The sequence below is a fragment of the Schistocerca nitens genome, chromosome 7 (assembly GCF_023898315.1).
Source record: "Schistocerca nitens isolate TAMUIC-IGC-003100 chromosome 7, iqSchNite1.1, whole genome shotgun sequence".
Taxonomy (NCBI): Eukaryota; Metazoa; Arthropoda; class Insecta; order Orthoptera; family Acrididae; genus Schistocerca; species Schistocerca nitens.
The window spans coordinates 411,616,064-411,622,219 of record NC_064620.1 but is presented as its reverse complement, the minus strand read 5'-3'; the positions used below and the strand labels follow the sequence as shown (position 1 = coordinate 411,622,219).

The 6,156-nt window shown below is 41.3% G+C and overlaps 1 pseudogene; it reads left to right on the top strand.

Annotated features, from left to right (window-relative positions):
- Positions 1-5,456: 5,456 nt before the first annotated feature.
- LOC126196025 (5S ribosomal RNA) lies at positions 5,457-5,574 on the top strand (annotated as a pseudogene).
- Positions 5,575-6,156: the final 582 nt, after the last annotated feature.

Below are 6,156 nucleotides of genomic sequence, written 5' to 3'. Positions count from 1 at the left end.
GAAGATTTTTGTGAGGTAAGTGATTTGTGAAACGTATAGGTTAATGTTAGTCAGGGCCATTCTTTTGTAGGGATTACTGAAAGTCAGATTGCGTTGCGCCAAAAATATTGTGTCTCAGTTTAAGCACAGTCATGTATAATTTTTCAAAGGGGACGTTTCAACAGTGTTTCTACCATCATTATGTGTTGTTATTGCTGTTAGGTGTTTCATTTGTTTTTCAACGTGTTTTGTTTGATGATGATCATGATGATGATGATGTTGGTTTATGGGGTGTTCAACACCGTGGTCATCAGCACCCGTACAAGGTCCAAATCTTTCATGTGTTTGTTTTGGATGTGGCGTGTGGATTTGAAGTGCTGTTGTAGTACCTAAGGAGCACATACGACATACTGATACTAAATCCTAAATCGAGAAAAAGGTTGAGGGACAATATAAATGAAATTAGCGATAAACTTAACGTCAAAAGTAGGGACCAGGAATTCGAAGATGTGAAGAGTTAAATTGAACCACGTGTTGGACGAAGCAAGGAGGATATGAGAAAGCAGACCAGCACAGGTGAATAGAGGCCACAGAAATCCATAGAGTGGATACAACAAATTAACATAAGTGGGGGAGACAGAGTTATTATACAAGTAATCGTTATAAACCAAGAGGAAAGAGAGATGTAAGACGACCGAGGCTTCAGTAAAGGCAGAACTGGCTATAAGCCTACTCCATGAAGTGAAGAATGAGAAAGAAGATGTGTGCTCACACATTTGTATTATGGTTTGGAAGCTAGTGTATACTACGTGGCTTTTCAATGTGTACTGAGAAATTAACAATGGCAAATAGTGGTGAAAGGAATCTAAAAGTTACGTATCATTTTTCACACTATGCAGCTTTTAACTAAATCACAAGGCAAGACATAGAAACACACAAAAAATGATCACATAAAAATTTTGTGAAGCTCCCTGCATCTTAATGAAGCAGTTGGTAGCAAAGTTTCAGTAGTGAACCCAGTGAAAGAAGGTCGCAACTTTAAAAACGCCCTACGCCTCCAGCTTTGTGTGGCAGTGCTGTTTGGTGAATGTCGTCGGACGAATGTTTTACTTGTATGTACAGTATATGCATCGCGTATAGTCAGCATGAAACAACGAGTTCCACTGTGGCTGCTTTTCCAATATCCACTCCCATTCTCTACTGGATCAACAATCTGTTTCCTAAAGTCTTTCTTATAAACAAAAGATTTTTAACATTTTTTGAAAGTGGATCCCACCAGTCATGTATTTTTTAATTGTATGACACAGAGCTGCGTTAATAACCCTTTAATACAACGTTTTCGGTATTGTACTATCTACTCGGTATCTTTATCAACCAAAGTAAAGCAAAAAGAGCTACAGAAAAATATGAAAATATATCGTTTGTTTATAAGCTGCATAGGATGCAATACTAACGAAAATATTTAATATTCCTCACATGATAGAACAATTTCTGACTTAGAAAACCAATATTTCATACAAAATATTTACAGTTATGCAGATACAGCAAGGCAGTTGAGAGCTTTAACACAGAAGAGGGTGTGAGCCAGTAGAACGGTACATACCAACTGATCATGTTGTAGCCCCATATTACATAGAAGATACCAAAGATGGTTGATATAAGAAGTTACCGAAGCAAAGACATAACACAAGCAGCTTCACATATTCTGTTCCACAACGTTCATTGACATACGTAATTAAAGGACGATAACTGTTGCCATGAAATACCAAGGCAATTGTATAAATATAAATATAAATATAAATAAAAAGCAAACTGAAAATGACAATTTATAGCATCTTCTGATTATGTGGACAAAAGGGCGCCCATACCTGGCTGCAAGAGGGACCCTCTCTTCCCCTACCGTCCCTCCTCCCCCCCCCCCCCGCCCCCACTTCGCCCCTAGCTCTCAGCGAAAGGAACAAATGTTGAAATGTTGTTCGGTGCTTTTCTTTCAAGAAAATTTAGCCTACATTAGGTATTACACAGATTTTTAACAGAGTCGGAGACGGAACTTTTTTATGGCTACTTACAAGTCGTTATTCGTCTTCCAAGTTATTAAAAAAGACTCCATACCAACAGGTCTAGGTCCCCCATAGGAACTATCGTATGGACGTACGTGTGTGGGCATATATGAGAATCACTTCTATTACTTTACTCTAAATATGTTTCTCATATCGCTATTCATTCCTCGATAAAAAGGAGACGTAGAGAAAAGGAAAACTGTGTATAGATGTCGGTCCAAATAATCAGAAGATGTCGTAAATTATATTTTCCATTTAGCTTTGTATGTTTCCTTACCACCTTTTTTTAAAAAATGACTCGGAATTTCACTGTAACAGTCTTCGTCCTGTTATTACATATGTCGAAGAATTGAATATATAATGTTTCTCGAGTTATCACTGCTTCGTTGACTCGTGTCAACCACTTCTGGTACCTACTCCGCATAATACGTGTGTACTGCATGAAGATCAGTTGGTATCTGCTGTTGTAATGGGTCATACCCTCTTACGTGTTAAAGTACCGTACTTATTGCCTTCTGTATATGCGTAACTGTGCAGATTTTACATGCAGTATTTGCTTTCCTCTGTCGACCGGCCAGGGTAGCCTAGACCGCTGATGTGCTCCTTCCTGGACTCGGGTAGGCGCGCCGGCCCCGGATCGAATCCGCCAGGCGGATTAACAACGAGAGCCGGTGTGACAGCCAGCCTGGATGTGGTTTTTACGTGGTTTTCTACATCCCACTAGGTGAATACCGGGCTGGTCCCCACGTCCCGCTTCAGTTACACGATTCGCAGACATTTTCAACACTTTCACACTATTTCATGATTTACACTAGATGCAGACAGCTGGAATACACTGATTACGTCGCAGAGCGTACTGGGTGGCAGCAGGAAGGGCATCCGGCCACCCCTTCAAATTAACCTTGCCAAATCCGTTGTAACCACGCCGACAATGCGAAAACTGCAGGACAAAGGCTTAAGCAAAAGAAGATTTGCTTTTCCATGTCAGAAATTGTTATGACATGTCAGCAGTATTATGCCTTTTGGTAAGAAACACCTTCTATACAGCCTAGCAAAAGTCGTGTTTTATACTTTTCTGCTATCGTTTTTACTTTGTCTCCGTTGATACAGATACGAAGAAAATAGTAGCGAAACTAGTATGAATAAAGGATTGTTAACACATCTCTGTGTCTTGTATAGAAACAGAAAAAAGCTTTGACTTTAATATTCTGCTAAACAGTTGACGAAACAAAAGAAATGGAGTAACAGCGCATATAATTCTTTCCCAATACCTATATATTCGTAATGAGGTGACAGTTAACTCACAGAAAGTTAGAAATAAATCTAACAGAAGCTTTTCGAATATTCTTTAGCCATCAGTCTGTCCAGTAACTGTACGTTTCTAATCAGGTGACAATAAACTCGCAGAAAGTTATATATATAGACCGCAAAGGGCTTCCCAAGTATTCTTCAGCTCTACCTAAGGCTTCCCAAGTAAGCTGTTCGAGAAATCTTTCGCTCACTTTGTACAGTAACTGTATATTTGCAATCAGGTGACCAAATCAGATACAGATCTATCAAGAGCTTCCCAACTTTTCTTTCGATAAATTCGTCACAGATCTGCTCCTTTAGATATAGGCCGACTAAGGGCTTCCAAGCATTCTTCCTCTCTTCTTAAGCCTCCTCTAATCAACTTTTCAATAAATGCATGTTTGTAATCAAATGACAATATGCTAACCAACAACCATATGTGGATTACGAAAAGTTCCCCCAACTATATACCAGATACAATTAAACCCAAAAGTACAATGAATTTAACTATAAAGCATAGAATCATGTAACTGTGAGAATCACCAGCAGATCGGTGCTCTAGTACATGTCCATCTACATCCACAGCCTACACACCACTATGAAGTGCATTACAAAGTGGTATAGTACATAGTTATGAGGACTTCTCGCGGTTCCATGAACGTATGGGACGGAGCATGGGCGTCCGCAGAAATTTTGCCAGTAGCGGCTACATTTACAAATTGCCGGTCTTGATAACAACTGACTACGAGTTTGGAAAAGTGTCGCGCCGAAGATCAAATTTGACAGTAACTACGCAAAACTCACAGCATCTCAAAATACTGATGTTTACTTAATTAGAATTTTTAAGGTATATTACTTTGCTACATAATGTTTCACAAAGGAACCGCAGCTATTTCTCACCACCGATTTCGTCAAAATTTTTAACTGTTGGGGCTTCGGTCACCCATCGAAGCGTTGCGACAAAGATCCAGTATGTGGAACACGTGCAAAACCGGGACACAAAAAGTCAGAAAGCAGGCAGGAGAATCATGTAGGCTATGTACCACGAAAACACAGAAACAGAACATGGCAGGGGGGCCACGCTGTCCTACATATAAACAGCTCTACGAAAGACAAATAGAGGCCACCGAATACAATGTTCTGTACAACGTCCATTAATACCATAACTGTCAGAAACCCACCCCCCTAACACACGCAGGGACAGATGTAATTAATAACACAAACAGGCAAAGGTAGAAATCGCCGTCGGCTAGGATGAGAGGCTAGCGGAGAGCCGTTGCCTGGCGGCAACACGTGGGGATGTTATAAACCCCAAATGCAGATACCGATACTAACGTAATGCCTCAGTTCTGGGAGAGAATATCGTGTAGGTACTTCAGCATTACCGGCTACATAGACAATATGTGCTTGCAGGGTGTAATTGAAAATGACGTTGCCAGGCACCTGTAACATCACATGTTCGATTGGGCCGTCTTCCAGGCTGGTCTCCTTTTACAAGTTGACGAACTGGAAGACGAAATACTGCGAGATAGTACAGAGAAATATAACGACGTCCTTGAACATCCTGATAATGAAGATGTCACTGAGTTCACAAGAAATCTAACTCCACAGGCAAACACAAACAAAGACAATTACACACTACACGCGCAACAAGTAGAATATGATACAACCAACTGTAGACCCTATATTACACCAGTTCGTTTTGTCTACGCGTGTAGCGCACACAGTCACTAAGAAAAACAAAACAGTAAGGTAATTGAACAGAAAGACACATCCTGCACCGCCACAACACCAGACACAACGACTCAAGAAGCGGACATACAACAGCCATGTTTTACGAACAATTCCCCGGTAGAGATAAAAAACAAGTCACTATCAAGGGAAATGCTCAGCAAAAACACATCAAATTTCGTACTACCAAAAAACCATAAAACAGGAAAGACGTGCTGCACTACAAAATTACTCGAAACCGGAACAACAAACAAGCAATCAAGAACACCAACTAGACACAACCAAGGACCCCAAGCTGAATACCGTTAATTACGTAAATTACGTAAACTTAGAAGTTAACCTACGGTTTAGCAGAGTAGAAAACAAGGGTATATTTCAAACAGCTCTTCACTGTGAGGCAACGGCCTTGCCGCAGTGGATACACCGGTTCCCGTGAGATCACCGAAGTTAAGCGCTGTCGGGTGTGGCCGGCACTTGGATGGGTGACCATCCAGGTCGCCATGGGCTGTTGCCATTTTTCGGGGTGCACTTAGCCTCGCGATGCCAATTGAGGAGCTACTTGACCGAATAGTAGCGGCTCCGGTCAAAGAAAACCATCTTAACGACCGGGAGAGCGGTGTGCTGACCACACGCCCCTCCTAACCGCATCCTCAACTGAGGATGACACGGCGGTCGGATGGTCCCGATGGGCCACTTGTGGCCTGAAGACGGAGTGCTTTTTTTTCTTCACTGTGTCATACAAACTAAGCATGAAAACGGGGATAAAATCTGCTTTCCAACTACTGAACAAACTGACAGGATGATACTAAAAGTTGAAAATCTGCTAGCGAACCGCAAAGAGCTATGTAAATTTTTAAGAGAGGCATATGCGCGAAGGGGAGAGTGCCTAAACCTAGAGAAAGTATACAATGACTTCGTGAGAGCACATCGACGTGTGTTTCTGGATTTTAAAGAAACCACACCCAAGTGTTTTTCCTTCACTAGATATCCCTTCTGAAGGTAATACAACTAAATTGCCAGGGCAGTACCCTAGTAAACATGGAACTAAGTAGGCACTTAGAAGAAACAGAAGCAGACATCGCCTGCGTTCAGGAAC